Here is a 22,487-nt window from a genome sequence, read left to right on the forward strand (position 1 = left end):
GAGCCATCCAGCTTCAGAACTCCCTGTGCATTGGCCCTTTTGAGACCACATCACAGCCCAACTTCTCCTTCTGCCAAATCTGCTTTTTCCCCCCTTTCCTTCCCAAGAGCATTTCCTAATGAACTTCCATCATGCTGAGTTCTATCTCAGAGGCACTGCCCATTGAAATGCTGCTGTGTAGATAAGTATTTTTCTTCTTCCACAGCACTCCTTCACCCTTTGTCCCTGTCACAACTTCCCCTTATTTCACTTTACCTATGTACTTCTATGGAAACCTTGGTGGCGTAGCGGTTAAGAGCTATGGCTGCTAACCAAAAGCTCCATAGTTTGATTCCACCAGGTGCTCCTTGGAAGCCCTGTGGGGCAGTTCTACTCTGTCCTATAGGGTTGCTATGAGTTGGAAATGACTAGATGGCAATGGGATGTACTTATATAAGGAGCCTGGTGCCACAATGGTTAACCGCTCGACTGCTAACAAAAAATTGGCAGCTCCATGGAAGAAAAGACTTGGCAATCTGCTCCTGTAAAGATTATAGCCTAGAAAACCCTATAGGGCAATTCTACTCTGTCCTGTAGGGTCACTATAAGTCAGAATTGACTTGATGGCACCTAGCAACAACATGTGCTTTAGAGCCCTGGTGGCACAAAAGTTAATTTACTGGGTTAAGTATTTGGCTGCTAACCAAAATGTCCAAAAAGTTGCTGGTGTGAATTCAATCAATGGCTCTGCAGGAGAAAGAACTGGCAATCTGCTCCTTTAAAGGTTATAGCCCAGAGCTTCGAGTCAGATTTTGTGTCTCAGTCTTAAATATCAACGGATATGCAAAGAAAATGAGACGGAAGAGCAAAACTTCTAATATGAGATACAGAGATCAGCCAATGAAATGTACAGCCTAGATACCCATCAACAGATGAATGATAAACTACAGTACATACACACAACGGAGTACTATGCAAGGATAAAGAACAATGATGAATCTGTGAAGCATCTCACAACATGGATGAATCTGGAGGGCATTATGCTGAGTGCAATAAGTCAATCACAAAATGACAAATGTTGTATGAGGACACTGCTATAAAAACTCATGAAAAGGTTTACACACACAAAGAGACAATCTTCAATGGTTACGGGGGGGGGTAGGGATGGAAAAACACTAAATAGACAATAGATGAGTGGTAACTTTGATGAACGGTAAGACAGAACACACACACATACACACACAAAAGACAAAAGAGAGAGAGAAAGATTACAGCCCAGAAAACACTATGGGACAGTTCTACTCTGTCACATGGACTTGCTTTGAGTCAAAAATCTACTCCATAGCACTTATAATATATACTTATATTACCATTTATAGATAATTCAACATTCAGCATTCAGTATTATGACGGTGTAACTTAATCACAGCTGAACCACATAGATTACTATATTTTGTCTCATGTACTTTTTTTTCTGATATAAGTAATTGCCTCATATTTTTGTTTCATTGGTTTTTGTACTAGTTATCTTCTAATTTCAATATAAAAACTAAATCTTCTCTGAATACAGTCACAAATATTAGCTTTTAATATCCTTCTTAGAGACATTGTTCTTAGAAGCCTCTGTCCTGCCATTGTTCTCTGAGCCTGCTGACTGCTGTTGTTGGGGTTTTTCTGTTCACTATCATCCTGGGAATTCCTTTTACTTCTCCTACATGTTATATCCGTTTGTTCTTGGCCTACTCCCTCCTATCAATGGAGTGCATTCTCTACTGGCTTTCTGCTAAAGGGTGCATGGGAGGTGTTAAATGAGGTGAAAATGGAGTAGTGTGGTTGACAAAATGGAGTTGGTGGTGGAGTTGACATACCCCTAAAACTTGTCTTTGCTGAAGCCTAAACTTAGCTTTCCTGTAAATCAGGCCACCCTCTTTGACCAATGAGATTCTGATGTCACTCCCACCCTCATTGACCTGACAGCATTTCAGTAGAAAATTGTATAGGCCAATCAGAAACAAGCTTTCGCTTCCTAGTTTTGTCAATATAAGCCAATCTCGGCTGATACTTGGTGGAGTACTTTTCCACATGTGGTTTGGTGCTACCTGATTCATGAATCTTTTGTCCAAATAAAACTCATCTAATAGGTTAATTTTAATATTGACTCAGTTTCTTTTGACAGAGGTAAACTTTTAAGACTGTACAATTCTGAAAATGCCTTTATTCTTTTCTCATACTGATGGATAATTTGGTTGGGAATATAATTTTAGATTGCAAATTATTTCCTCAGAATTTTGAAGACATTTCCATTATCTTCCAACTTTCAAGGAAGCTTGTGGGAGGATCACTGCTATTTTGATTTCTGTCCTTTTTCTATATCTTTTTTTGTTTGTTTTTTTTTTTAACTCCTTGAAAGCTTTTAGGATCTTCACTTTATCCCTGGTGTTCATGATAATGTGACTTGGATCTCCTTCTACTCAGCGAACTGGGAGTTGGCCTTTCTGTCTGGAACTTGATATCCTTTAGTTTTGTGAAATTTTTCTCTTATTTCTTTGATGATATCTTTTCTCCATTTTTCTGTTCTAGTAGATGTTGCACCATCTGGCTTGATACTCTACTTTTCTTGTTTAATCTCTCTTTCAATTTCTGACTTTTTTTTCCTTTTCTTTTTTTAGGGAGATTTTCTCAACTTTTTATTCCAATCCTTCTACTGATTATTTCCTTTATTTTGCTTTTGCTTTTTTCCAATAAAGATTTCTTATTCCGCAATTGTTCTTTTAAAAAGTATCCAGTTTTTATTTTAGGGATTCAATAACTTCTCTGAATATAATTATAAGATTTTTAAAGCCTTTCCCCTGTTTCTTCTGCATTCCATTCCCTCTTTTATAATTGTCTATGTCTTTTATCTTACAGACTTTCTCCAAATGCCCAGGTGATTTTTGTTGTCCAATTTTCTCCCTTCCTTCCTTCCTTCCTTTCATTCTTTCCTTCAGTAGAGTGAGACACTAAAAAGCTCTGTATAGTCAGGTGCAGCTTGCCCACTGGTGGACTTAACCATCAGGTCATTTTGTGGGGTTCATAAGAATCAGTATCTGTAGTTCTTTTCTCTTGGCTAGTCAGTTTTCTTAGAGAAAAAATTTCCCATTTCTTTCTTGGAAGTCATATAAGCATGGATGCTAGTGTTCTAGGGTATGGAAGCTAGAGATTCTAGCACTCAGAATGGCAATTTTTATTAATCTTCTTTTGAAGTTTCTCCTTCCATTCTCCTCCCCACCACCTCAGCTATGCCTGATGTACTTGAGTCTTATTTTGGGGAGATTTTCTCAACTGGTTCAGCTGCTGCAGAGAGTAAAGACATCTTCTGCCTGGAAAGACTATTTGCCTTGTAGCATGTGGTGGGAGAAGATTAGAGGTTAAATTCCGCTTTTAAAAGATTTTCAAATCATCTTGTCATTTTCAATGTCATTCACAACCCTTTCTTCAGAGGTATTCATTGCCTCCATTTCCTTAGTCTTCCCACAAACCTGTTGTGGGATTGGTTTGCATCTTCTGGACTTAACTTTGCAGGCTTAAGTTTCAGCTTTCTCTCATCCCTGTCCCATTTCCAAGATGATCTCTTCTCCTGTATGCTGGAATATATTTTCCTATCCTTCGTGCATGTGTCTAGGTCATTTTTCTTCTTTGCTGTCATTTCAGAGAGGTTTGTGTTCCTTTGACTATGTTTAACTGGCAGTCTCCATGTCTGTTCCTCATGTTTGAGGACATTGTGAAGGGACAATCTCATTCTTTCGGTTACTTGCACCATTCTCCCTCAACTAAGGTTACTGCTCTTCCCAAGGCTACTAATTCTACATTACTCTCTCTCCCTACTGCCTTCTCCCCCTTCCTTTCTTATCATGCAACTAAGGTCCCCTTTTGCTCTGGAATTTTGGTAGTTTTGACTACATCTGAACTTTCAGACAGGATGTATAGTATGGAAAATTTCTAGATAATTTTAAACAACTTTAGCTCTGTGCCTTCGGGGCTGAAGTGTGTGGTAGAAGGTACAGTTTCGTTGACCTTGGGCTTTTTGCTGCCTCTGGTCACTTGACTAACTGTTTTTTGTTGTTGTTATTGAGAATATACACAGCAAAATGTACACCAATCCAACAGTTTCTACATGTATCATTTAGTGACATTGATTATATTTTTTGAGTTGTGCAACCATTCTAATGATCCCATATAGATAGTTCTTAAAACAGCATAATGCTCAAGGCGACCCTGCTGGTATTTGAAATACCAACGGCATAGCTTCCAGCAATACAGTAATGCACAACCCACTACAGTACCACAAACTGACAGACACATGGGGTTGCAATATTGAAGGATTCTACAGAGAAAATATTAAATGATCCAGGAAGCATTGAAAGAAGATGTAATGAATGCACAGAGTCACTGTACCAAAAAGGATTGGTCAACACCCATTTAAAAAAAAAAAAAATTTTTTTTTTTTTTTTTAAGGAGGTAGTATATGATCAAGAACCAATGGTACAAGCTGCTCTGGAGGCATTGGCAAAAAACAAGTCCCCAGGAATTGATGGAATACCAACTGAGATGTTTCAACAAAGAGATGCAGCAAAGGAATTGCTCACTCATCTATGCCAAGAAATTTGGAAGACAGCTACCTGGCCAACTGACCGGAAGAGATCCATATTTGTGCTCATTCCAAAGAAAGGTGATCCAACAGAATGCAAAAATTATCAAATAATATCATTAATATAATACACAAGCAAAATCTTGCTGAAGATCATCCAAAAGTGGTTGCAGCAGTACATCAACAGGGAACTGCCAGAAATTCAAGTTAGATTCAGAAGAGGGTGTGGAATGAGGGATAGATATCATCACTGACATCAGATAGATCTTGGCTTAAAGCAGAAAATACCAGAAAGATGTTTACCTGTGTTTTATTGACTATGCAAAAGCATTCGAGTGTGTGGATCATAACAAATTATGGATAACATTGTGAAGAATGAGCATTCCAGAACACTTAATTGTGTTCATGAGGAACCTGTAAATGGGCCAACAGAAATAGGGAATACTGTGTGGTTTGAAATCAGAAAAGGTGTACGTCAGGGTTGTATCCTTTTACCATACTTATTCAACCTGTAAACTGAGCAAATAATCTGAGAAGATGGACTATACGAAGAAGAATGGGGCATCAGGATTGCAGACAACACAACCTGGCTTGTTGAAATTGAAGAGTAGTTGAAGTACTTACTGATAAAGATCAAAGACTACGGCCTTCAGTATGAATTATATCTCAATATAAAGAAAACAAAAATCTCACAACTGGACCAATAAGCAACATCAAGATAAACGGAGAAAATATCGAAGTTGTCAAGGATTTCATTTTACTTGGATCCATAGTCAATGCGCATGGAAGCAACAGTGAAGAAATCAAAACAATGCATTGCATTGGGTAAATCTGCTGCAAAAGACCTCTTTAAAGTGCTAAAAAGAAAGATGTCACTTTAAGGACTAAGATGCCCCTGACCCAACCCATGGTGTTTTCAATCACCTCATATGCATATGAGAGCTGGGCAATGAATAAGGAATACCAAAGAAGAATATGGTATTGGTGAAGAATATTGAATATACCGTGCACTGCCAAAAGAACGAATAAATCTGTCTTGGAAGAAGTGCAGCCAGAATGCTCCTTAAAAGCAAGGATGACAAGATTACACCTCACTTATTACTTTGGACAGGTTATCAGGAGGGATCTGTCCCTGGAGAAGGACATCATGCCTGGCAAAGTAGAGGGTCAGTGAAAAAGAGGAAGACCCTCAATGAGGAGATAGATCGACACAGTGGCTGCAACAATGGGCTCAAGCATAACAACAATTGTGAGGATGGCACAGGACAGGGCAGTGTTGTACATGGGGTCACTATGAGTTGGAACTGACTAGGCAGCACCTAACAACAACAATGCTCAAGGCTGACATTTTTTTTTTACTATTTAAGCTAAACTGATTTTGGTTTTAAGAAGACTTCAGGAGATATTTTTGGTTTAAGGTTTAAATATTGCCTCAGGGCAATAGTTACAGGGGTTTATCCAACCTTCATGGCTCCAAGAAGTCTGGAGTCCATTAGAATTTGAAACCGTGTTCTGTATTTTCCCCCTTCTGGTCAGGATTCTTCTATAGAATCTTTGATCAAAATGTTCAGTAATGGTAGCCAGGCACAATTCACTTCTGGTCTCATGACAAAGGAGACAGTTGTCCATGGAAGCAATTAGCCACACATTCCATATCCTCCTACTATTGTGACTCTTGACTGAGTGTGTTTTAATGACTCTTCTTTCACATCCCCATATCTAAAAACTAAATGACATGAATATACTCCTAACAAAAGATTCTAACAAAACAATAGTGAAGCAAAAACATTTGATCAGTCTTTAGGATCACAGTATCAGGGAAAGGTAAAGTCCAAGGCAGCGTGAGTGAGATCGGTGGTAAACATTTTATGGACTCATAGAAAATTATTTAAAGACATTTCTGAAGTTAGCCTATGTCTTAAAAACAATTTCATATTTTCTTGCTAGGCCATTCAATATCATAGCTTTTAAAAAAATTTTTTAAGTATTACATTTGTAAAATTTTTCTGTAAAAAGTTTGGTAATTATTAAACTCTAACAACAATCAAGTCATTCAGGAAAAAAAAGTTAGCATAAAATGGGTGGTTTTTTCAATTTGAAAATATGAGTTCAGTCGCCGAGGGAAATATTGTTTCTTAGAAATGACATTTTAAAAAACACTGACAGGGATATACCAGGTGTCTGATGTATTTGTTTTTACATGGGTAACTTTCCTGGTGATGGAATAAGAGACTGTATTCATCCCGTCAATCTGTGAACATAAAACTCCATGATCTAGCTACATAGAAGCTGTCCGATAGAAGAATATATCGGGCAAGGGTTTTGAATGTAGATAGGTACCAGGCGAAGCAGGTAACAGGTGTGCTGGAAATGTGTTAATTGATGGCTAGCGTCAACATGAGAGATTGTGATTGCTGTGTGGAGAATAGAGGCTTCAATTATAACTGGAAAGGGAGGAAAAGAGCCTACAGCATAGTGAAAGGCTGAAGAAAAAAGGAGACTTTTTGTATACTTTTTAGCAAGAGAAGGTTAGGCAATCTTGTGCCTAAAGAACAAAGCGCTCTCTACGTCAAGGCAAAAACTAATTACTGTTGGTCAAATTGGCCACAGCTTTGCTGAGAAATGTGTCAGTTTACAGAAGTCTTATTAAACATTAGAGCTTCACTATACTATATCTATAAACTCATCATCATCCATGAGCAGCCATGAGGGAGTAGCCTCCTCGAGTTCAGAAGACCATGTGACTGGAGACTAAATTTCATTAACAACACCCCGAGAGGAGCCAGCCCGCCAAAGGGAACAGCAGGAGGGTTCCCTACCACTTAACACAGAAAATGCTCATAAGAGTGCCACCTCTCCCTTTGCCACATGTGCTGCAAAATAGCTCATCAGGCTGAAAGCCGTAGGTGTGACTGAGGGGCAGCGCCAAGATGATCTACCATTGTGAGAGGCCACTTACCACACATTGCTTTAAGGAAATGCAGAAAACGTGTTTCTCAAACTAAATTTAACTATTCCCTAAAAACAGATACCAAGTCCATGCAGTTCTGTAGCTATGGTCTTTAAGTACCTAGAAGCTAGAAAAATAAGTGCTCAGCGATACTCGTTGACTAGATGAATAAACGAAGAAGCTAGTGGATTTGGTGTAATATGAGGAGGGGAGAAACGGTAGGCTGGAAGGTTCAGATCCTTAGATTAGATTCATTGATCTGACACCTTTGGGGAGAAAATCTAAATTTTAATTGGTAGATCCTCATTACTTGCTGAGGGGAGTGTCTCTCTCTCTCTCCCCCAAATTATTAGAATTACAAAATAAATTATTAAGCACTCATCTTCTAAGTCATTTTAATTTTATGGATTTATAGTCTTTTAACAGAAAAATTCTTAGTTACTCTTCATGATTGATATTATAGTTTTTCATTTTATCTTTTAGCTTTTACTCTCTCAAGCATAATTTTGTATAATGAGCCAAATATCCTTTTCTTAATCAAAGTCTTATGAAAATAGTAAAATTTTACAGATGAACCTACCCTGAAAATAGTAAAAATCCAGAGTTTTAATAACAATCATAGGCAGTTTATTGTTCTTCCTTTATTTATCTGGTGGCGATCACATCCTTGTATTAATCAATTAGTAAATACTTATTGAATACCAAATGGCCCCCAAATTATGTTGGGCATTACAGAGGGGACACCCATTCAAAAAACATAAAAATCGTGGTTCCTGCCCTTAAGGTATTCATAGCTTAAGTTCTATGATTGCCGGTATTGTGTGATTTTCCTGCCCAAAAGAAAACCCAGTGCAATGTTGTAAATCCTGCCTGTATCATGTTAATGAGGGAGGATGGGAGGCAGTTGTGTTAGTGAGGCAGGACTCATTTGATAAGACTGGATTTTGTCTTGAGGTAATCTCCTGAGATATAAAAGAGAGAAGCGAGCAGAGAGACAGGGGACCTCATACCACCAAGAAAGCAGTGCTGGGAGCAGAGCACATCCTTTGCGGCCCCGCCCCCCCACCCCCATCCCTGTGTAGAGAAGCTCCTAATCTGGGGGAAGATTGATGAGAAGGCCAACAGAGAAATTCTTCCCCTGGAGCCAACACCCCGAATTTAGACTTTTAGCCTACTTTACTGTGAAGAAATAAATTTCTCTTTGTTAAAGCCATCCACTTGTGGTATTTCTGTTATAGCAGCACTGGATGACTAAAACAGCAGCCCATTTGTATAACCTGGGGAAAGTTTCCTCTCTAGTCCCATTTGTAAAAGAAGAAAAACCTGGCCTCACTCAATGATTGTGAGGATAGAATGAAAAATATATGCAAAATATTTTGTAGTGAATTTCCTGGCACACAGTTGGCTCTCAGTATATTTTTCCTCTTTCCTTCTTTCCCTTTATTTCTTCAATTGGTAGACAACTATAGTCAGAAAGACCACATAATATGTTATACAACCTGGGACATTTCTTGGAGTAAAAGGAGATATTATTAAAAATTACACTGAGACTCACGTTTGTTTACCCATTGGGCAAGTCTGCTGCAAAAGACTCCTTTAAAGTGTTAGAAAGCAAAGATGTCACCTTGAAGACTAAGGTATGCCTGACCCAAGCCAAGGTGTCTTCAATTGCCTTATATGCATGCAAAAGCTGGACAATGAATAAGGAAGACCAAAGAAGAATTGACAGCTTTGAATTATGGTGTCAGCAAAGAATATTGAATATACCATGGACTGCCAAAAGAACGAACACATCTGTCTTAGAAGAAGTACAGCCAGACTGCTCCTTAGAAGCAAGTATGGTGACATTGTGTCTCACATACTTCGGATACATTTTCAGGAGGGACCAGTCCCTGGAGAAGGACATCATGCTTAGTAAAGTACAGGATCAGTGAAAAAGAGGAAGGCCCTCAACGAGATGGATTGAAACAGTGGCTGCAACAATGCCTCAAGCAAAATAATGATTGTGAGGATGGCGCAGGACAGGGCAACATTTCATTCTGTTGTACCTAGGGTCACTGTGAGCCAGAACTGAGTTGACAGCACCTAACAGCAACAACAACAATATATTTCTTATGGAAAAAAAAACCCGGAAAACCAAACCCTTTGCTGTCAAGTTGATTCTGACTCATGGCGACACCATGTGTTACAGAGTAGAACTGCTCCATAGGATTTTCTTACAGTAGTCTTCACAGACCTTTCTTCTGTGCAACCTCTGGGTTGGGTCAAACCATCAGCCATTAGGTTAGTAGTCAAACACAAACTGTTTTATTATTTTTTCTTTTAAAAGAATTTTTTTTGTGGCAATAGACACAACCAAATATACATCCATCTATAAGTTTTATATGCACTGTTTACTGACATTGTTTACATACACTCACTCCTCACCTATTGACATGGTTAGGTTCCAAAAACCAGGTCGTTATGTGAAAATCAGTGTTATGTGAAAATGAAGGATAACCACAACAAATCACAAAATGGAGGGTGACTACATCATTACATAACTGTCAAGTTACTTCATTACGTAACTGTCAAACCACTGAGAATTATGGCCCTGCCAAGTTGACACATAGCCTTAGCCATCACAGCCAGCATTACTCTTATCTCACACCTCAGCGTTTGTTACTGCCAGACATACATTGTTAGTGTGCAAAACAGTAGGATAGTAGATTTTTTACTATTGTAAATGCAAAATGTCACATAATGAGATAGTCGATAAGTAAGGGGTGGGTGTACTTCATATTGTATCACCATTCTTACTATTATATTTTTACACAAATAATGCACACCTTCTATGTTTGCTAATTGCACCCTTCCCCTGCGAGGTATTTTCATAAATACCACTATGCCAATTTTTTTTTAACATTTTGCTGTAAAAATAATTAGCATTGAGTAAAAATACAGTAACTCTATCCATATTGTATCATCACCATTAATTTAGATTCTCTGTCCCTTAAAGTTCTCATCTGTGCTTCAGATTATCTGTTGTCAGTTTGGACTCATATAGATAATGCTTTATAACAGCACAATGCTCGAGATAATCATTCTTTACTAACTGAGTCAAACTTACATTTAGTTTATTGATGGCTTCATGGGATAGTTTTTGTTCCAGGTTTAAAGATTATTTCCAGGCAATAGATTCGGGGATTCCTCTAGTCTCAATGGATCCAGTATGTCTGGTTTCATACAAGTTTGAAGTTCTGCTCCACTATTTTCCTTCTTTCGATCAGGGTCCATCTACTGGGTCCTTGATTAAAACCTTCAGGTTAATGGTAGCTGGGCACCATCCATTTCTTCTGGCCAAACACAAACTGTTTGCGCCACCCAGGGATCTTACTTATAAAAAGAGAAAAAAGCAATAAATGAAAAAAATTTTAAAAACTATAAACAGTTGAATGTAAAGCTTGCATCACAAGAAGTAGTCTGTGAGTTACCCCACCTCTAAAAGTAGAAATCTCCTTGCAGCATGCTTCATGGAGGTCAGTAAATACTGAGTAATATGAAGCACAAATCGTTACTCCTATCCTCTCAAAAAGTCTAATTTTCCCTCTATCATATTTTTTTCTTCTGAAACTTTCTGGCTGTTGCCTTCTAGCTGTTCTGGGAAATTAGGGAGATCAGTAAATGGGCTCCAGTGTTGTTTGTATTTAGATCCTAGAGAGATCAAGGTTTTAGGGGTGCAAAAAAATCAAACCAGGTGCCATGGAGACAATACTGACTCCTGGTGACCCCATGCATGTCAGAGTAGAAATGCACTCTATAGGGCTTTCAGTGGCTGATTTTTCAGAAGTAGATCATCAGGCCTTTCTTCTGAGGTGCCTCTGAAGGGATTTGAACCACCAACCTTTCAGTGAGCAGCTGGGTGCATTAATTGTAAGGTAAACTAATTCATGTGAGGGCCTTTGCTGAGAGGGATTTCAAAAAGGTACTGAAGCATAAAGTGGTGTGGTAATGTATGGGAATAGTTTAACTTGTTGGAGACTTAGACATACCATCGTTTTTTTATGTGTTTTAAAGTGGTGGGAACAAAAACATAGTGAAGATGCCATTGAAATATTGTGGCCTGCTTTTCAAAGATGACTTGAACTTCGTCTACGCATGCCCTAATGTTTGGTATTATCTAATTTTTTTTCAAAAAAAATTTTAAAAAGAGCCCTGGTGGTGCAGTTGTTGAAGTGCTCGGCTGCTAACTAAAAAGGTGTGGGGGGGGCGGGTAGTTTGAACCCACCAGCCGTTCAACACAAGAGAAAAATGTGTCTGTCTGCTTCCATAAAAGATTTACAGCCTTGGAAAACCTATGGAGCTGTTCTACTCTGTCCTGCTCTGAGAGGTCCACTCAACTGCAGTGGGTTTTTTTTTTTTTTTAATGTTGTTTTTAGAAACTTACCACTTGAACTTGATTCTAGGCTTGCCAAACAAACTAAATGGAGAGCCTTAGCTGAGAAGCTTCTGTTCTAACACATTAATTAGCACATGCCGGAGTCTGTCCAGACAGCCTAGGGCAAAGTGAGCCAACAAAGGCTGAGCTCTAATCTACTCTGTGCTGTTTTCAGGAACTGCCTGTAACCAGGGCCTTCCATTAAACTGGTGGGGGTGGGTGAGAGGAATTAAGGTCTGATTTTATCCTTATGTTCACAGGATTAAAGGTCTGATTGCAGGGTATGTTGGGGTGCTCTTACAAGTCACTTCAGTGATTCTATAGATCCTGTTCTGGCATCTTTAAGCTGCTAGGTCCCCCTGTAGCTCACTTGTATCGGTGTCACAGATGGTGAAGCAGCCAGAGATCATCTTAATGCCTTTGTGGCAAGTGCAAGAATCCTGCTCTTGGTTGAAATTTTGCATTCTGGTCTTGCTATGTGTTTTAGGATTTGGGGCACATATTACCAAAATAATAGGACTTCCATAAAGAATTGCGGCCTTGGAAGCCCTATGGGGCAGTTCTACTTTGTCCTATAGAGTTGATATGAATCGAAATTGGCTCCACAGCAATTGGTTTTTGCTTTTTTTTTTGTCCAATCTTTTTAACCTAGGGTCTCTGGGGGCACTGAATCATTAAAGGAAGTCTAGGGAAAATGATGAAACCAGTAACCTGAGTCTAAAAAGCTAATCCAGTATGCCAGTCACTTCTTTTTGTAAGCGGGCTGAAAGCGTGCCTCAAATGCCTACGTACAATGCGTGGGTATTGTGATGGTAGGAGCTAAGGTTCATTGGATGCAAGTGGTACAGTTCCCTTGAGCAGCAACTGCCTCCGAAGCCTCCACCGAGACTCCCCCCTGCCCCTTTGCAGTTCCCTGCTCCACCCGCCCTCCAAGCCAGGGTTTCTAACTGCGGTGTGGCCCGGCCACACTGCGGCCCTAACCACAGTTTGAATTTGGTGCCAGAACCCTGCGCATATGCAAACAAGGATTTCAGAGTATGCACAGGACCTGAAGAGCTATGTCCTTAACCTTTTCTTGGACCTGAATATCATTGACATGATTCAACATCTGGACCTCCAAATGTGGACATGGGAGGACTAAGGGGGGAAAGTTCTGGGCACCAAACCCAATCCCCAGATGCCACTGGAAATAAAAATTCCCCAACCCCCTCAGACAGGGAGCATGTGGTCTTTTGGCTGCTAAGCCCCAAGTTGCTCCTTGTTTGTGCAAACAATAAATTTCCACTTTCTGTTTCCCTTGCAACTGGTGGTGTGGCATCCATCTTATTTCGATCAGCTAATAGGACAGGACAATAACTCTTGTTTGGTTATACCTCGGCCACATTGTCACTTGGGTGTCTAACAAGCATTTCAAAACTTTTAAAGTTTAAAGCAGAATTTTTGGTTTCTTTCTCACTCTATACCCACACATCTGTCCTTCCCTTTGACCCTGACCAAATGGCCAAAATGCTAGTAGGCACTCTCTCCTGTCCACACCCAAACCGACAGTAACCCTGTGGGCAACATCTCCTATATGTATTTCAAATCTGACAACTTATCATTTTCACTCCAACCATATCCATGGCATTATTATTTCTCCTGGATTATAGCAGCAGCTTCGTAAAGGCCTTCCTTAATCCCCTACTTTGTACCTCTGCTCATAATCCTCTAGTAGCTTCCCACAAAAAAAGAAAAACCAAACTCAATGCTGTGGAGTCAATTCCAATTCATGGCAATCCCATGTGTTACAGTGTAGAACTCCTCCATAGGGTTTTCTTGGAGCTAATCTTTATGGAAACATTGCCAGAACTTTCTTCCCTGGCACTACTGGCTGGGCTCAAAAGGTCAAGCTTTTGATAGTGTGCAAGGACCCCAAAACTGAGGTGCCTGTCATGCCTAGGTTGCCTGGCTCAGGTTTAGACCTGACTTCATTTTGTGACTTCTGCTTCTGTATTTCTGAGAATATAACTTTAAGTCCTTCATATGTATATGGCTCAGGGCCTCTGGCTGGGTGGGACCAGCAGACTGACATTTTTCTCATTCACTTACAAATGACCTTGGGCCTTTGGCTGGGTGGAACTGGCAGACTGAGTTCTTCCCATTCATATGCATATGACCTTAGGCCTCTGGCTGGGTGGAACCAGCAGAACTTGGCCCCCTCTCAATCATCTTGTGACCCCCTTGTGAGCATATACTTCTGCAATTATGTCAGTATACCCAATCCAAATAGCCCATATGCATTCGTGTTTCCAACCAATCATGGTAGCCCCTGCTTTGTGTTGTCCCATCTCCTGCTTACCTAATCTTGCAACTTCCAATCAAAGTGTTATATTTTACCTCATAAACATGCCTGTGTGACTTCACCATTTTGAAGAGCAGGTTTTCAGTTTGTGAGACCCAACATGGGTCTGGCTTGAGCTGCCTTTACTTGCAATAAATCTCTTTACTTTCATTTTAAACAGAGTATGCTTTGTCACTCAATGACAGTTGATCCAAACCAAACCCATTGCCATCGAGTCAATTTCTACTCATAATGACCTTATAGGACAGAGTAGAACTGCCCCATAGAGTTTCCAAGGAATGCCTGGTAGAGTCAAACTGCCAACCTTTTGGTTAGTAGCCATAGCTTCATCACTATGTCACCAGGGTTTTCATGACAGTTGATAGCTGAGTGCAAACTGTTCGCATCATTTAGGGGCCTTGTAGCTTCCCACATGATGTAGAATAAAATACAGATTCTTTATCATGGCTTACAGAGACCCTTCATGTTATGACCCTTCCATACCTCTCTGAACTTATCTCCAACTACTCTTATTAGCCACTCCCCTTATTTATTTATTTATTTATTTATTCTTCTTCCTGGTCTTGTGTCTTGATGTGCCTTAAAGTTACACTCAGAGGTGTAACTAGGGTATGATGATATTGCACTGACCTTGGGCACATAGTGCCACTGAGCAATTTCTATTAACCGAGTACAGCCCGTGGCGTATCTAAGGAAAATTGTTCCTATGGCAAGCACTGATACTGCACCCCTGTCCAAACATCTGATACTCCTCTTTTAGGTGACTTTACCATAGTATTAGTATTAGCTCAAAAATATGAGTCAAATTCATTAATCTTTAATGAACACATTACAGTGCTTGAGGAAGGAAGTTGGGTCGTACAGGGTTAATAGAAACTGTTCAGTGATGCTGGGCAACCAACACTGATGCAATTCCCTAGATACACCACAGGCTCTGCCCTCAGGGACTTTGCATTAAAAAAAAAAAAAAATTCTTTTTGCTAGGAAGCCTCACCCCCAAATCTTCACACAGCTGCTGCCTTCTCATCATTCCGATTTCTGGACTAAACTTTGCCCCACAGTTGCAGGGTTTGTCTATGGACTAATTACTTTTAAAAAGTTTCCTTCAACTTTAGTGTTCATTATCTAAAAGCTGGTAGTAATAACAAGTTTATCATTCCAGGTGTCTTACATAAATACTTTCTTTATCCCACGACTTATACAAAAACTACCACCATAACAAAAACCAGTAGCTGTGGAGTCAATTCTGACTCATGGCAGTCCCATGTGTTTCAGAGTAGAACTGCACTTCACAGGATTTTCAAGGCCGTGACCTTTTGGAAGCAGATTGCCAAGTCTTTCTTCCGAGGCACCACTGCATGGGTTCGAACCACCAACCTTTTGGTTAGTAGCCCAGTGCTTGACTGTTTGCAGCACCCAGGGACTCCTTCCCAAAGGACTTTTAAAGAAAGGTATGATTCAAATATTTAGCATTGCTTGTAATTTGGGTATTTGAAGATGTCAATGACAGAGATGCAATATAATAATAAATGATTTTGAATTAAAATAGAGACCCACTTGAGCCTTGGCCACTTTTTTTTACAAGCACACACACACACATATACAGAGAAAAGAAAGAGAGAGGATACTTATGTACTTTATGAGGAAAATGGCTTTCAAACCTTGGCTCAGTAGTATTGTGCAGGCTAACTCCTATTTCCTGGTGTCTCCAGCAATAAGGGAAAGGACATTCTCTCACACAGGCATTCTTGGAATAAAGCATTTTTTTTTTTTAGAGAGTTAGCTTCCTGCTTCATCGTTTATAGTACCTGTTTAACTACTAATCTATACCTCACAGGACTGTTGAGAGACTCAGCTATTAAAAAATGATCGTAAAGTACTTGGCAAAATCACAATAACTATAAAAAGAATAAATGCTAACGTGGTAAGGCTTGACTTTCTGGTACGTACGTGAAGTTTTTGTGCATGAAGTGATAAATTGAATCAAATGTTAAGAAATTTTTATTTTTTGGCTTTCACAGACTGGAAGTACTTTTGCCACCTAGTTTACTGGAGTGAGCTATTTCTAATTCAATAGTAGTCCACTTGTTTTAAAACATTCCTTCTAATTCTTTTTGTGTGTGTGTGTGTGTGTGTGTGTGCTTTAAGTGAAAGTTTACAGCTCAAGGTAGTTTCTCAAACAAAAATTTATACGTGCCCTAGCTGCTTTCCCTATAATATGTCGGCACACTCCTCCTTTCCACCCCAGATTTCCCATGTCTGTTCGAACAGCTCCTGTCCCTTTCTGCCTTCTCATCTTGCCTGCGGACAGGAGCTACTCATTAATCTCATGTATGTACTTGAACTAAGAAGCACACTCGTCACGAGTATCGTTTTGTGTCTTATAGTCCAGTCTAATCTTTGTCTGAAGAGTTGGCTTAGAGAATGGTTTTAGTTCTGGATTGTCAGAAAGTCCAGGGGCCATGTCTTCTGGGGTCCCTCCAGTCTCAGACTGCTGAGTCTGGTCTTTTTACCGGAATTTGAGTTCTGCACCCCATTTTTTCCTGCTCTTTCAGGGATTCTCTGTTGTGTTCCCTGTCAGGGTGGTCATTGGTGGTAGCTGGGCACCATCTAGTTCTTCTGATCTCAGGCGGATGGGGTCTCTGGTTTATGTGGCCCTTTCTGTTTCTTAAGCTAATATTTTCCTTGCATCTTTGGTGTTCTTCATTCTCCTTTGCTCCAGGTGAGTTGGGACAAACTGATGCATCTTAGATGGCTGCTCGCTAGCTTTTAAGACGCCAGACACCACTTACCAAAGCAGGATGCAGAACATTTTCTTAATAAACCTTGTTATGCCAATTGACCTAGATGTCCCCTGAAGCCATGGTCCCCAAACCCCTACCCTTGCTACCATGTCCCTTGATGTGTTTGGTTGTATTCAGGCAACTTCTTAATTTTTGGTTTAGTCCAGTTGTGCTGACTTCCCCTGCATTGTGTGTTGTCCTTCCCTTCACCTAAGATAATTCTTGTCCACAATCTAGTTAGTATGAAACCCTGGTGGTATAGTGGTTAAGATCTACAGCTGCTAACCAAAAGGTTGGCAGTTCAAATCCACCAGGTGCTCTTTGGAAACTCTATGGGGCAGTTTTAATCTGCCCTGTAGGGTCTCTATAAGTCGGAATCGACTCGATGGCAATGGGTTTTTTTTTTGGTTTATCTAGTTAGTGAACACCACTCTCCCTCCCTCCCCATGCTTGTAACTATCAAAGAATGTTTTCTTCTGTGTTTAAACTTTTCTTGAGTTCTTATAATAGGAGTATTATACAATATTTGTACTTTTGCAACTGATTAATTTCACTCAGCATAGTACCTTCCAGATTCATTCATGTTATGAGATGTTTCATGGATTCATCGTTGTTCTTTATCGTTGAGTAGTATTCCATTGTGTGAATATACCATAATTTGTTTATCCATTCATCCACTGATGGGCACGTATGCTGTTTCCATCTTTTTGCTATTGTGAACAGTGCTGCAATGAACATGTGTGTGCATATATCTATGCATGTGAGGGCTCTTATTTCTCTAGGATATATTCCAAGGAGTGGGATTGCTGGATCTTATGGTATTTCTATTTCTAGCTTTTTAAGGAAGCAGCAAATTGATTTCCAAAGTGGTTGTACCATTTTACATTTCCATCAGATGTGTATAAGCATTCCAGTCTCTCTACAACCTCTCCAACATTTATTATTTTGTGGGGTTTTTTTTGGATTAATGCTAGCCTTGTTGTGGTGAGATGGTATCTCATTGTAGTTTTGATTTGCATTCCTCTAATGGCTTTTTTTTTTTTTTTAATGGCTAATGATCGTAAGCATTTCCTCCTGCATCTGTTAGCTGCCTGAATATCTTCTTTTGTGAAGTGGCTGTTCATATAGTTTGCCCATTTTTAATTATTTGCCTTTTTGTTTTTGAGGTTTTGCAGTACCTTGTAGGTTTTAGAGATTAGACCCTAATTGGATATGTCATACACAAAATTTTTTTCCCAGCCTGTAGGTTGTGTTTTTGCTCTTTAGTGAAGTCTTTTGAAGAGTGTAAGTGTTTATCCATTCAGGAGCTTCCAGTTACCTAGTTTTTCCTCTGGTGTTTGTGCATTGTTAGTTATGTTTTGCATCCTGTTTATGCCATGTATTAGGGCTCCTAGCATTGTCCCTGTTTTTATTTCCATGATCTTTATCATTTTAGATTTTATATTTAGGACTTTGATCCATTTAGAGTTAGCTTTTGTAAATGGTGTAAGTGATGGGGCTTGTTTCATTTTTTTGCAGATGGATATCCAGTTATGTCAGCACCATTTGTTAAAGAGACTGTTTTTTCCCCATTTAATGAAGCTTGGGATTTTGTAAAACATCAGCTGCTCGTAGGCGGATGAATTTATGTTTGGATTCTCAATTCTGTTCCATTGGTCTATGTATCTGTTGTTGTACCAGTACCAGGCTGTTTTGACTATCACAGCAGTAAAATAGGTTATAAAATCAGGTACTGGGAGGCCTTCCACTTTGTTCTTCTTCAATAACACTTTACTTATCCAGGGTCTCTTCCCTTTCAAAATGAAGTTTAGTGATTTGTTTCTCCACCTCATTAAAAAAACTTTGTTGGAATTTGGATTGGGATTTCATTGTATCTGTAGATCACTTTGGATAGAATTGACATTTTTACAATGTTGAGTCTTAATATCCATGAGCAAGGTATGTTTTTCCACTTATGTATGTCTCTTTTGGTTTCTTGTAGTAGCGTCTTGTAGTATTCTTTGTATTGGTCTTTTACGTATTTGGTTAGATTTATTTCTAAGTATTTTATCTTCCTGGGCCCATTGTAAATGGTATTGATTTGGTGATTTCCTCTTGGAAGTTCTCTTTGTTACGGTAGAGGAATCCAGCTGATTTTTGTATGTTTATCTTGTATCAAATCTATTAGTTCCAGTAGTTTTCTTGTGGATTCTTTGGGGTTTTCTGTGTATAAGATCATATCACCTGCAAATAGAGATACTTTTACTTCTTCCTTACCAATTTGGATGAATTTTATTTCTTTTTCTAGCCTAATTGCTCTGGCTTGGACCTCCAGCACAATGTTGAACAAGAGTGGTGATAAAGGGCATCCTTGTCTGGTTCCAGTTCTCAAGGGGAATGCTTTCACACTCTCCATTTAGGATGATGTTGGCTGTCGGCTTTGTATAAATGCCCTTTATTAGGTTGAGGAATTTTCCTTCTATTCCTGTTTTGCTGAGACTTTTTGTCATGAATGGGTGTTGAACTTTGTCAAATGCCTTTTCTGCATCAATTGATAAGATCATGTGGTTCCTGTCTTTTGTTTTATTTATAAGATGGATTAGATTAATTTTTTCCCTAATTTTGAACCATCCTTGTGTACCTGGTATGAATCCCCCTTGGTCATGGTGAATTATTTTTTTGATATGTTGTTGAATTCTATTCACCAGAATTTTGTTGAGGATTTTTGTGTCTATGTTCATGAGGGATATAGATCTGTAATTTTTTTTAATGGAGTTTTTACCTTGTTTTGGTATTAGGGTTATGCTGGCTTCATAGAATGAGTTTGGGAGTATTCATCCTTTCCTATATTCTGAAATATTTTTAGTAGTAGTGGTGTTCACTCTTCTCTGAAAGTTTGATAGAATTCTCCAGTGAAGCTCTCAGGGCCAGGGCTTTTTTTTGTTGTTGTTGGGAGTTTTTAAATTACCTCTTCAATCTCTTTTGTTATAGGTTTATTTAGTTTTTCTACTTCTCTTTGTGTTAGTTTAGATAGGTTGTGTGTTTCTAGAAATCTGTCCTTTTCCTCTAGGTTTTCAAATTTGTTAGGGTACAATTTTTCATAGTGTTCTGTTATGATTCTTTTAATTTCAGTTGAGTCTGATGCGATGCCATCCATCTCATTTCTTATTCAAGTTATCTGCTTCTCTTGTTTTTCTTTTGTCAGTTTGGCCAATGGTTTATTGATTTTGTTGGTATTTTCCAAGAATCAGTTTTTGGTCTTGTTAACCCTTTCAATTGTTTCTCTATTCTCCATTTCTTTCTTTTTTTTTTTTTTAATTAATTTTTATTAAGCTTCAAGTGAACATTTACCATTCCAATCAGTCTGTCACATGTAAGTTTTTACATACATCTTACTCCCTTCTCCCACTTGCTCTCCCCCTATTGAGTCAGCCCTTTCAGTCTCTCGTTTCGTGCCAATTTTGCTGTCTTCCCTCTCTCTCTGTCTTCCCATCCCCCCTGCAGTCAAGAGTTGCCAACACACTCTCCAGTGTCCACCTGATTTAATTAGCTCACTCTTCATCAGCATCTCTCTCCCTGCCGCTGACCAGTCCTTTTCATGCCTGATGAGTTGTCTTCGGGGATGGTTCCTGTCCTGTGCCATCAGAAGGTCTGGGGAGCATTGCCTCCGGGATTCCTCTAGTCGCAGTCATACCATTAAGTATGGTCTTTTTATGAGAATTTGGGGTCTGTATCCCATTGGTCTCCTGCTCCCTCAGGAGTTGTCTGTTGTGCTCCCTGACAGGGCAGACATCGATTGTGGCCGGGCACCAACTAGTTCTTCTGGTTTCAGGATAATGTAGGTCTCTGGTTCATGTGGCCCTTTCTGTCTCTTGGGTTCTTAGTTGTCGTGTGACCTTGGTGTTCTTCCTTTGCCTTTGCTCCAGGTGGGTTGAGACCAATTGATGTATCTTAGATGGCCGCTTGTTATTCTCTATTCCATTTAATTCTGCTCTATGTTTTATTATTTGGTTTCTTCTGGTGCCCAAGGGCCTTTTTTTTTTTTTTTTTTTTTTTTGCTGCTCTTTCTATTTGTTCGAGTTGTAGGGCTAATGTTTTGATTTTGGCCCTTTCTTCTTTTTGGTTGTTTTGCATTTATTGCTATAAACTCACCTCTGAGCACTGTTTTTGTTGTGCTCCAAAGATTCTGGCAGGATGAGTTTTCATTTTCATTTGTGAATTTCTTTTTTCTACCCTTAATTTCTTCTGTAACCCAGTAGTTTTTTAGCAAGGTGCTGTTCAATTGCCATGTATTTGATTTTTTTTCATTGCTTTTTTTGTTATTGATTTCTGCTTTTACGGCTTTATGGTCAGATGCTTTGTAATTTTTCAATGCTTTGGATTCTGTTAAGGCTTGCTTTGTGGCCTAACATGTGGTCCATTCTGGAAAATATTCCGCTTGTATTGGAAAAGAAAGTATATGTGGCTGCTGTTTGGTGGAGTGTCCTGTATATGTCTATGAGGTCAAGTGGGTTGATTGTGGCATTTAGATCTTCCGTGTCTTTATTGAGCTTTTTTCTGGATGTTCTGTCCTTCATCAAAAGCAGTGCCTTGAAGTCTTCTACTATTATTGTGGAGCTGTTTATCTCTCTTTTCAATGCTGTTAAGAGTTTGCATTTTGGAGCCCTATCGTTGGGTGTGTACATATTTATTATGCTTATGTCCACCTGGTGTATAGACCCTTTAATCATTATATAGTGTCCTTCCTTATGCTTTGTGGAGAATTTTCCTTCAAAGTGTATTTTGTCAGAGATTAATATTGCCATTCCTGCTCTTTTTGATTGTTGTTCATTTGATTTTTTTTTTTTCCGTTCTTTGAGGTTTAGTTTGTTTGCATCTTTAAGTCTAAGGTGTATCTCTTGTAGGCAGCATGTAGACAGATCCTGTTTTTTTATCCATTCTGCCACTCTCTGTCTTTTTATTGGTGCACTTAGTCCATTTACATTCAGCATAATTATTGATAGGTAAGAGTTTAGTGCTGTCATTTTCATGTCTTTTTGTCTGTGTGTGTTTTTGACAGTTTCTTTGTTCCACTTAATTGTCTGTGCTTTTTTATATGTATTTTTTGTATTTATGTTTTTCTTCTCATGTTTTCATTGTTGATTTTGTATATGCTGAGTCTTTATGTTTTTCTTGTTTTTTATTTTGATGTGTAGGATTGTTAGTTTTATTTGTGGTTACCTTAATATTTACCCCCATTTTTTCTAAGTTTAAACCAATCTTTTATTTCTTTATATAGCCTTGACTTCATGTCCATGTGAAAGATCTATAGCTACATTATTTAACCCCTCTTTTTGTTTTAATGTTGTCATCTTTTACGTATTGATGTCTCTGTTTCCTTACTTTCAGTGTTTTAGCATTGATTTATTTTT

The sequence above is a fragment of the Loxodonta africana genome, chromosome 20, assembly GCF_030014295.1.
Source record: "Loxodonta africana isolate mLoxAfr1 chromosome 20, mLoxAfr1.hap2, whole genome shotgun sequence".
Classification (NCBI taxonomy): Eukaryota; Metazoa; Chordata; class Mammalia; order Proboscidea; family Elephantidae; genus Loxodonta; species Loxodonta africana.